Source organism: Adiantum capillus-veneris, chromosome 16 (assembly GCF_014529385.1).
Source record: "Adiantum capillus-veneris isolate H3 chromosome 16, ASM1452938v2, whole genome shotgun sequence".
Classification (NCBI taxonomy): domain Eukaryota; kingdom Viridiplantae; phylum Streptophyta; class Polypodiopsida; order Polypodiales; family Pteridaceae; genus Adiantum; species Adiantum capillus-veneris.
Window position 1 is genome coordinate 27,428,886 of NC_140946.1, and position 12,274 is coordinate 27,441,159.

A 12,274-nucleotide genomic window follows, 5' to 3' on the forward strand; every position below is an offset into this window, starting at 1 on the left:
TTTGAAAGTAGCCTGAGTAGCCATCACACACAGTGTACTTCTCATGACCAGCTACCTCATTTAGTATCTCATCCTAAAATGGGAGGGGAAAGTGATCTCTTTTTGTTGCCTCATTGAGTGGACGATAATCCACACACACCCTCCACTTGCCGTTTTTCTTAGGGGTGACAACAATGGGAGAGACCCACTCTAAATTCTCTACTAGATAAATGAAACCTGCAGCTAGAATCTTTTTTACCTCCTTGAGTAGAGACTGCTCCTTGATGACTCCTAGCCTTCGTAGCTTTTGAGCCTTGGGTGTGGCCTCTAGATTCAACTCAATTTTGTGATGAACAACATCTACTCCATACACATCGGTGTAGTCTTTAGCAAAAAGCCTAGGAAATTTCCTTAGCACACGTTTGAACTCCTCTCTTTCGTCCTTTGTAAGTGTTGTAGACAACATACCTTCTAACATTCCTTCATCTTGCACATTTTGGTTCTCTTGAGTACCTACCTCTTCCAAACCTTGACAAGAGGTCTCCTGGTTGTTTGGCTTAAACCTTACCATTAGGGCCAATTTGGATGAAATGAGGGTTGTTTAGGGTTTCTCTTTTCTTGATCTAAGGGTCAGGGAGGAGCCACATTTCCAAAAGTATGGCACTTTTGTACACGTGTCAAGATCTCCTTCACTTGCTTTTTGAATATTTTGCACTATTTTAGCCATAACTTTTGCATACAAACTCCTAATTTAGCGCTCAAATGGTCCATGGGTGGTGCTTGATGAGCTCTATCCATGAGTACCCATGTTGAATAGTTTTGGTAAGATCTTCATGGTCTTTTTAGGTTGTTCCTTTTTAGATCCTTACACATCCCTTTTTTCATCCAAATTGGCCCTAATGCCCCATGACTTCAATGGAAGACTCCTCTTCAGTAATGCTACCTCTACTTTCTTCTTCTGAAGTGTTATCGGTCCAATCTTCTTCTGTCTCACTTTGAGATGATTCTTCATGGAGCTCCTCTTGGCGTTGCTCCTTCATGTCAAAGACAACCTTCTTATGATTGTCATTCCTGCAAATTAGCTTTCCACTCTCCGAATCCTGCAAAGCTCTCATTTTCATTAGCCATGGTCTTCCTAGGATAAATGGGTAACCATTTCCTTTGGTAGACATGACATAGAAATCCATTGCCTTATTAATGCCAAAGGCTACATTTTTACAAATGCCTACACACCTAGATTTGCTATTGTTTGCCATCTTCACTTTGATTTTAGGTGTCTCATGGATGTGCATGCCTAGTCTTTGCATGAGTCCCTCTGTCATGATGCAAATTTGTGCACCCTCATCCACTAGATCTTTCCTAAACAATCTTCCTTTGATGTAACAATCTAGCACATGTGTAATATCCTCATTCATTTCAGCATGTACAATTTTTACAACACGCACACTCTCTTTTACCTTTCTCCTAGTGTTAAATGCCTTTGTTAAATCCCTTCTAGCTTGTGGACATAATGCAAGGAATTGAGGCCATGAAATATCAAGACCCTTACCTCGCATGTCTTCCAACAGGTTGTATGGAGCCATACCATGTCCAAGAGGGAAGTCTTGGAGATTGATACGATGTCGGGTCCTCTTAGCTTCCTTGGTCTCCTTTGCCTTCTTGCCTCGTCCATGGTCACTCTGTGATGTGACACCTTCTTTCTCTTTACCCTTTTCCTCGGCCACGCTTAATGCCATTTGCTTCCATGTCAACCGCATTTGAATTTGTCACCTCTACCACATGCACATTTGGATCTGGCAAAGGTGGAACTCCTTCTACCCCTTGTGGAGGTAGTCTTTGTCCATTTGGTCTTTGTAGAAGCCTTGGTTGTTGACTAGTTCCTTCACATGCATTCATCAATGGGTAATTCAAGTTAGAACTCCCTGGCTCCCCACGGAGCCAAGGACAATTATACATCCCATGTCCAGACTCACCAAAATTCCAACATTGCAAGACTCTCCTAGGTCGTGAATCTCGCTCTTCAGAATTCTTTGCCTGTCCCTTTGGACCTACAGCTTGTTCAAGGTGAATTGACAGGCTGCTTAAAGATTCATTTAACTTCTCAATCACTTCCGCCATTACCTCAGGAAGCTCCCTAGATGTTGATGCATGTGACTTACCTTTGGGTCTAAGACCTTCTATTGGAACCTCCCCCCTGAAGCACTTGATTTTCCTATATTTCTCAACAACCCTAGTTTCAACTGCATCAAAGGTAGCAGGTACACCGGCCTCAACTTTTACCTTAAGGTCAGGAAAGAGTATGGATCTCCTTCTTTAGAAATTATGCACCATCACCAGGGTTAGCAACATTTCGTATCCATAGAGCCCAAAGACATAGAAACTCTTGCTTGTACAAGTAGTAGTCATCTAAGTCTTTTTGCTTATGAGAAACAATGTCTTGCCATAGTTTTTGAGTGTTTTGGGGATCAAAGAAGTATTTCTTGAAATGATTCAAAACTTCTGTGTAATTCCCTTAACTTCCTCAGGCAAAGTGTCAAACCAAGTGCTAGCATCTTTCTTAAGGACCACCTGAAACATTTCTACATGTTCTTGATCAGTTACTATCCTCTTGATACGGTAAGACATCTTGAAATTCGCTAAAAATAATTTTGCATCCTCTCTAGGCTCTCCAAAGAAAAGAAGATATCCAGACATTTGGCGTTGGCTCTCCATTGAATTGATTTCAAAGTGACACACGTTTTTGTTTTTCTTTCTTTAAAAGATTTACACAATAATATTTTCTAAATTGCAATCTATTCTACAACAAAATAAAAATATTCACATCAAATGACCTATGATAATCAATAAGAGGTAGGATGACAGGGTTTGGTGACGCGAGAATTTCTCCTACTCTTTGGGCACCAAACATGAACACCATACGTTGTTGAAAATGGATTTTTCTACTAATTGCAATGTTTACTCTAATGTGTGGAGTGAAATGGAAGGGGAAAACCCCTATTCCTGGGCCATTATCCATGGTCTATGCATGCCCTAATTCTTAAAACAAAACAAAAATATAGACGTCCAGAATAAGGTCGTACCTAATGAGAGGCAAGATAAAAGGATTTACTGAAGCGTTTATCTCGGCCAACCTAAAGGACCTAAAATTCTATGAATTACAAGTTGAAACTTCAACTTAGTACTAACAATCATGTGTACCTTTTGCCTTGCAATGGGAATGAAAGGATCATACAAATTCTCGTGATTCACGCAAACTTCTTGACTATGCTAAAGGTTGATCCTACACAAAAATACACAAGCCGTCCTCAGTGGGGGCACCAAAATTGAGGCGGTCCGGGGCGGGCAACAAGAAAGGCAATCTCTAAACACCCCTCAAGGCTCCCGTGCTGCTCAATTGGGGCTCGTGCCACCACAAGCACAACAAAACAACAAACCCACAGCCAAAACCCAATTACACAAGGGGCACCACCTAGTTTAAAAGCAAACTAGGATGCAAAAAAAAGGGATAATCATTAGAGCAACCCAAAATTAAGTAAGGACTTTACACTAACCCTAAAACCAATGGAACACTCTCACATACTAAAACACAAGAAAGAGAGAGAGAGAGATAGTGTAGAACATAGCTTCAACCTTATGGTTTGCCCAAGAAGGCACCTAGAGCTTGCGGATTCAAGTGACAAATTTGTCTATAGAATCACTAGCACATTGTCTTAGGGTTATAGGAGACCTCTCCCATCCACCCTTTTACAATGGAAGCCAACAAACAGTAGCCAATGAATCACAAGGACAAGCAACAAAACAACAACCATCAATGAAACAAGTCACCTTATGAAGCTAAATGAGTTTGCCAAACCAAATTGGAGGAGATGCGTGAGCCTTTGGACATGAAATTGCACCCAAAACTACCAATCCATTGATGTTGGGGTAGGTACAACAATGGTAGAAAGATATTTTCTACTCGCACTCACTCAACTAGCTCAAGCTTTTCTATGCACCAAAGTGATGGTGTATAGAAAGATTTCTCTCTCCTTACAACCAAGATAGAACTGGCATGTACTACGCTCAATCTAGTGTGAAATGGTGTAGAGATGCCTTTTACAAGGAGAGATGGGTTCTATTTATAGGTTTTTGGAAGCTTTGATTAGGATTAGTTCTAATCAATTTTATTGACAAAACAAAAGATTAGGAAATATTTTGATTTTTTTAAATGGGAGTGGGTCTACCTTATCCCTTAAGCCACGTGGATGTGGGCTCAAGGGGGAGAATTATTGAGAGTGAGATGAGTAACTTGGAGGTGCCTACTCTAGTAGATACTAGAGGGTGCAATTTACAAGAAGGGTTAGTTGTTAGTGATCACTAGAAAATGTTAGTGGCATATTTACAAAAGTGATGATGACTTGATTGTCAAGGAACCAAGGGTGAATGAGGTGGATGAGCTCTTGAGATTGATGAAACCTCTAAGAATTATGGAGTCACCCTTATGAAAATGACCGCTGGTTCTTCTTCTTCTTCTACTTCTTCTTCTTGTTGCGCCGTCTTCACGGTTGATCTCCATGATGAAGATGAGGATTATTGATGAAAAACCTCAGATTTGTAGAGGTTATGCAAGGATAAAGTGCTAAAAATTCATGCCTTTTAGAGGAGTTAACATGAAATTGTAATTTGGGGGTAGTAGAGAGTGGTATGAGAGCATATATGTATGTAGAAGGCTATGGTGGTAAGAGGGGAAGGAGAGATGGTGAAGAAGGTGAGAGGGCATGGAAATATATACATTTGAAAGATGGTGGAGAGGGATGAGTGTGTATGTGGGTGGGAGTGTGAAAATGTGAGAGAAGAGTGAGAGGATCCTTGTGCGCATATAGTGGGCAGACTGGGTCGGACCAAACAATTCACCAAAATTCGTGCTTTTCTTCAAAAATGCTGAAATATTTATGTAAAATAATTCAAGTCACGAGATTCATTTTGTATGTTGAAAACTTTTGTTGATTCGGATGATAGAAGGGTGCCAAAATTCGCCCAAAAGTTGTGTATTGCAGGAATGCAAAGGTGCTTATGTGGGACCCTTTTTGGTTGAATTCTCCTTATACATCCAAAGGTGAGCCCCCCATGAGCCATGCCATGACCTAAGGAATCCAAGTTGCCCTTTCCACATGCATGGATGATGAATTTTGAAGAATAAAAAACAATTGCACATGATAGACCTAGTGCTTGGATTTTTCCTAGCCCTTGTGTTTATCAGCACATGGTGTATGGGAAAAAAAAATATGTGCAGGACCAATGAAGGAATATCATGATAGGAGTATTTTATTTTGTATTTGGTTGAAAGAGAAAAATATGCAAGCGAGAAAATATCTAGTGAAAGTGAGTGACGGTGTAGAAACAAATTTTGACTTCACGAGGGTGCGGGATGAAATGCATGGGTTTATTTTGTAAAAATAAATATTATGGGGTATGTACACACTAACATAGAAATATTTCATGCCGTGAAAGGATGCAAAGAGATTTAGAAAAAATACACACTTAAAAATATATATTTATATTAATACAAAAAATTTGAAAAATAACCCTTTATACTTAGGTCCTTTATTTGATAGAAAATATTTACATGTAAAGAGGACCGTAATATTATAAATTTATTTTTTTGTCTCTTAGCCCAATGACTCACTCAATGATTTGATAAAACAAATGTGATAAAAACCCTAAACGCACGCACACTATTTACAATGAAAAAGCGAGCCTAGTCAATGTGCTAGGGTGTTTCTTTGGGGTGAAGTGGCTTCTTAAAACATTTTATGAGAGCCGAAAAAACGGCTATCAATAGGAGTGCTTTTTTCTTTCAAACCTATCTTGTTTCTGTTGCGGCTCCTCCTGATGTGCTACCATGGTTGAGCCTAATCAATGTGCCAGGGTGTTTCTTTGGGGTGAAGTGGCTTCTTAAAACATTTTATGAGAGCCGAAAAAATGGCTATCAATAGGAGTGCTTTTCTCTCTCAAACCTGTCTTGTTTCTGTTGCGGCTCCTCCTGATGTGCTACCATGATTTTCCTTTTCATCTCTTCCCTTTGGACTGTTTTTTCCTCATTATCGGAGATTTCACTATTATGCCGTTCTGGGGAGCTCTCAACAGATTCTTCATCAGATTTGTATGTTCTCTTAGTTGATCTTGTGGCTCGAGGGGAAGGTTGTGCAGACACCATCCAAGTGTTCTGATTTGGGGCAGGCGGCAAGTTATCTGCATGTTAATAGCATATTAGTCAATACTTGTAAGAACCTCTGGTGCCCCCAAAAATGTTATTTTACCCTTTTTCTTTGTCCCTTTTAGTGTAGTCAACACGTACTAGGCGTGGACAATTGGTTGCCTGGTTGTCAAGTTTAGAACTTGTATAAAAGTGGTCACAACTACATGATTGGGTGTCGTATACCTCGGAGGTCTCTTGGCGAGGAAGTGGAAGTGTTGGTGGTATAATCTTGCAGGTTCTTCCACCTGTTTTTGGATTAGATCGACAAATTTGGCAGAAGCGGTTTCCTTGGTGAAGGTTCCTGCCATTTTTCTATCTCTTGCCCACATTGTCATTCCTTCTGCTGTTGGTAGTTTGAGAGCTTCAACGACTATCTCTTTTGTAATCACCACTTCTACCTTGTTTGCTTGCTAGTCAGAGATCTGGGCAATTCCATCTTCTTTGATTGTGGACAAGAGCTCATAAGCTTTTTCGAAATCCACTCCACATGGCTCTTGTTCATAAAACTCTCTGAGCACCTTGGCTTCTTCAGTCTTGGGCTTTGCTATGATATCATATACTTCTTTTGGTAGAAGCCCACCAGCTCACCTTGTGTCCATCCCAAGGTCCCTTTTTAGCCTGCACCACCACCTGTATCCTCCCTAGGCCTTGTCAATGCTCCCACACATAGGTCTCTACAACCAGCTATTCTTCATATCCACCCCTTGGGACCCAATCACCCTCCATCATCAACTTGCACCCTCGTAGAGTCAATCGTCCCTATTGCACCATTATTTGTACCTGCAGATCTCCCAGCTCGCAATCCTCATATCATCAACTCAATTTCTCCACCTCTTGGCAGCACTTTCCACACTTGACATTGTGAATCCTGGCCTTGCCCACAACGATTTGCACTTACCAAACTGTGCTCAAGAGTACAACTTTCCCCCCTGTTGCCTCATTGCTAGCAGCACCTTCCCGTGAGCCATCTCATTCCACTTCATCACCTCCGGCTCCAATAACCTCACCGTCTTCATGTCATTGCCAGTGGATGATTCTCATGCCACCCCCTCAAATTCGTCCAAGATCGTCAAGGTCGAACCCCTTACATCAACCTTGGCGACATCTCTCACAACCTGCACATCCTCGAACTCATCACCATCCGCACCACATCTCGACCAGGTGGCTTCTAGTAGCCGCGTTCACACGCGATCATTGGCGGTCATTTATGCTGCTACAAGCTTCTCCGTTGTCCTTCAAGAAGAACTTAATTTGCGCCCGCTCCACTTGCTCCGATAGAAGATATTCTGCCAATATCGATTGTCGATGCCCTATCATCCAATGAGAGAGACTTATGGCATGCAACAATTCAAGCCGAGCTTCAAGCACTAGAAGAAGCTCATACTTGGGATATTTTTCCACCCCCGAAGCATCACAACATAGTCATATGCAAGTGGCTTTTGAAGAAAAAGTACTTCCCCGATGGCACAATTGAGCATTACAAAGCCCGTCTTGTCACTCACGGCGGTTATACACAGAGGTATGTTGTAGATTATTTCGACACATACTCCCTTGTTCTTGGTATGACTGTATTTAGGCTTTTGATAGCTGTAGCCACAAAGTACAATTTGCCCCTGCATCATCTTGACATAAAAATTGCATTTTTGCACGGTGTTAGAATGCGTGTCGTCTAACTGGGAAGGTGCAAAACCTTTGGCTGTGAGAGTTAGTGATGAGAGTCACAAACACTTTGTGAAAAAGCATATGTGGAGAATCACCAATCCTCGTTCTAAGGGAGACTGAAAATCTAAGAGCGTTTGGGACAACAAAGTCACAAACCCTCTTTGCTTGGAAATTGCTTGTTTTTATAGTTGAGATTATGATGAGAGGATCATCAAACTACATTCAATTTCACTTAAAACAAAAATTTAAAAACAGCAAAGTTTCAACCATGAAACCGTGATCTTATACAAGCACAAATCTCAATCAAAAGCCAAACCTCTTTCATGGTATCATGTAGCCTCACCCCCAATTACGTAGTCATAACATCAAACACCTGAAAGGAATACACGAGCTTCCACCTTCATGGCGACCATTTCTTGAATTTGTAGAGATTTAAGAGCTTCTAAAGTGATACCCACACAACATTTTGATAAGGGGAAACCCTAATTCACTCCCTCACTAGCTCAGATACAAGATTACGAAGAGGCGAGACTGCCCTAGACATAGATTGAGCAACCTTGGAAGCAATTACACAGTAGTGCAAAATTGCTGTTTTTTTCTATAAAAATCAGCCCTCTCTCTCTTACCCACGTCAATTTCAGTTGATGTGTCAATTTTTAGGCCATTTTTCCACTTTGGACCAAAACTAAGCCCTTTCCAGCTCATTTTTGACAAAAAAAAAAGGCATTTTTTATGCAAAAAAATCCCAAACGGAGTAAAACAAGTTCCTATATTTGTGGGATCACTCACATAAGAATAAAAAGCATAGATAAACATAATTTTCATCAATATACCATTTTGGGTCACTTTCCATGCAATTCTGCAATGGAACCTGTTAGCTGCTATTTTTGGTAATTTTTTTCCGCATCAGTCTTTATAGGCGAGATGAGTGTGCCACCATGAAAAACTTGGAATATGTATATTTTCAAAACAAATTAGAAATATTATCAAGTGGGAAAGCACGCAAAGGCACCACATCCAGGGCCACGATTCCCCGGATAGGTATGCACATGATAGCGACCATAGCAGCCGCTTTAGCATATATCACAATATGTACATTATTGTTTTTCTTTCCATGCATTGATAAGTGTCAAAAGTGAGGTGAATGTTTTTATTTCACACTATGTGCGTGCCACAGCACGACATTTACACCCTCTGAACCTGCACATCCTCCGGCATGTGCCAACATTTTTCTTATGTAGGTTTAATCTTCATTTGAAGATCCAGAAATTTTTGGATGTCATTTTCATCTTTTGAAAAGTTTGGAAGATCATACTCTGCTTCTTTATCCTCATCTGTAGAAATGTCATTAGTTTCTACATCATCATCTTGTTGTGAATCAAAAGGATCATTATCATGTCTCCTCTTGAACATCTTGATTCTTTTGCGTGCTATGGGAATTTTAAGCTTTGTTCCATTGAGCTCCTCCAAAGTATATGTAGCATTTCCATGTACATGTTTGACAATATAGGGTCCAAACTACCTTTTTGCAAATTTTCTTTGTGTGGTGTGCTTGTTGTCAAGGCTACTGTCATACATAAGGACCCAATTACCCTCTTCAAAAGGCTTTGGTTGAAGCCTATGTCTTTTATCAAATCTATCTTTATTCTTCAGTCTTGCCTCCTTCAATCGAGGTTTTTCAATGTCTATGTCTTATTGTATTCTTTCCAATTGCTTTATGCCCAAAGCAAGCAGATTTTGTCTACTTACACCATCTTCCCAAGGTAACATGTTCCAAGTAGTAACTACATCCTCAATTGGCATGACTGGCTTCTGACCATACATCAATTTAGTAGGCATGTAACCAGTCATTGAGCTATGAGTTGTACGGTCAGTCCATAAAGCAAATGATAGCAACCTTGTCCATTGACGCATTTTTCCTTTGCATGCCTTAGCCAAACATTTGACAATAGGAGGATGTCCTCTTTCGCTTTTTCCATTTACCTCTGGATTATAAGCACAAGTCAGGGCTAGCTTGATACCAATTCTTATAAAGAAATTCCTTGCTTCATGTGCATCTAACTCACCTCTATCAGCAACTATCTTTCCCACATAGCCATAGTGGCAAATTACATCTTCAAGCAAAAATTTACAAACAGCTTCTGTAGTTTTTGTCTGCAATGCATGTCCTTCCACTTGGTTTGTCAAGTCTTCTCGTGCAAGTACCAAGTATGTCATTTGCCAAAGACCTAAAGGCATTGCGACTAGAATAGCAACCCATTAATATTTCATTACTAATGTCCGTCACATTGGAATACATTTCGCATGTGACACAAGACTCCACAAAAACTACTACATCCTTACACATGCTTTTCCACCAATATCTTTCTTTCACTTTGAAAAACGTAGCCCATACACCTCAATGTCGAGCATATAGGCTTTCATGAAGCTCTCTGATAATTTTGAGCTGAGTAGGCTTATCACATACTACTCGTATGGAGTCCCATCTCTTCTTTAAGGATGTTTCTATAAGTGGACATCCCTCAAGAAGAATCCATATGCTTTCTTTCTGATCCTTTTGAATCACTACAAGAGGTACTTAATAGTAGCGACGCTCGGAGTGCGACGCTCAAATGTGAAAAACCACGGCGTCGCTATGAGCGTTGCTAAATTACAAGTAACTTAGTGACGCTCATAGCGACGCTGTCAGGACTAAAAAAATAACCGAGAGCGTCCAAAAACTTAGATCTCAGATCTGAGTTTTCAGCGTACGCTCAAGCAAGCAAGGTAACGCTCTCTCCCTCTCTCTCTCTTTCTTCCCCTCTTTCTCTCTCCCCCTCTCTCTCTCTCTCTCTCTCTCTCTCTCTCTCTCACACACACACACACACACACACACGTTGTGTTTTTGAGAGAGAGAGAGAGAGAGAGAGAGAGAGAGCACAAGTATAAACAAAAAATGCACACACACATGCATAAACAAAGAATGCACACACACATTGAGAGAGGAAAAGAGAGAGAGAGAGCATGCATAAACCAAAAACGCACACACACATGCATAAACAAAGAATGCACATACACATTGAGAGAGGAAAAGAGAGAGAGAGAGAGAGAGAGAGAGAGAGAGAGAGAGAGAGAGAAGAAGAAGAAGAAGAAGAAGAAGAAGAAGAGAGTCTTAACATCGTAGGAAACTATCCCAAGAGACCTTAAAGATCTAGTTGACAGGAGTTGAACTCAAGACGTGTTATTCATGAGGGAAATGGCATAACCAATCTATCACACTTCGGTGATAGAAAAGTTATACCATTTTTCTCCTTTTTTTATTGGCGTGCACACACACACACACCCGAGAAGAAGAGAGTTTAATTTAACGTCGTAGGAAACTAATTAAAGAGACCTAAAGATGTAGCCGACGAAGAGTTGAACTCAAAACCTGTTATTGAAGAGGGAAATGGCATAACCAATCTACCACACTTGGGTGATAGAAAGGTTATACCATTTTTCTCTTTTTATTGGCACACACACACCCACACACACACACACAAGAAGAAGAGAGTTTTAACGTCGTAGAAAACTATCCCAAAAGACGTTAAAGATTAGGTTAGATATCGATGTAGAATTACGTTAAATTAGATTTAGGTTTATTTAAGTTAAATTAGATTAAAATTAGGTTTATTTTTAGTTAGATTTACGTTTGATTAGATTTAGGTTTATTTATATTATATGAGATTAGATTTAGGTTTATTTAGGTTTATTTACGTTAGATTTAGATTTACGTTATATTAGAGTAGATTTAGGTTTATTTACGTTATTTACCTGTTATTGAAGAGGGAAATGGCATAACCAATCTACCACACTTGGGTGATAGAAAGGTTATATCATTTTCCTCTTTTTATCGTTTAAGATAATGTTATATTTAGATTTAGGTTTATTTAAGTTAGATTAGATTAGATTTAGGTTTATTTTGAGTACACCGAAGGATATACTGCCTACGCGTTTGAGAGTGGCCGGTGTCTCGGTTACTACGTAGGAGATGCTAAGGAGTGACTTGAACACTGCATCGGGGTCACCTAGAGGCCTGGATGATGAGCATTCATCGGACAGGGTTGCTATAGTTCACAGGAGGGACATGCCAAAGTGATACGCCTACCTCATCAATCATATGTCCGATCAGACCATTATGACCCCTGAGGGGAACCAAGTGATCGGCCGCATACAACAGTTGTGTAGATGTGAATGGGCCTCACATATACAAATACGTCAATACAAGAGTTTAATACTAGCTTTTATGGGTAGCTTTGGAAATCCCATAAGGGAAATCTCACTCTACCTGTAGAGAATCACAAGAGGTCAGCACAAGACTTATTTTCAACGTACGTTCTTGTCTACATAAATGTCTTATCTTCCAGGAGTGGGCCT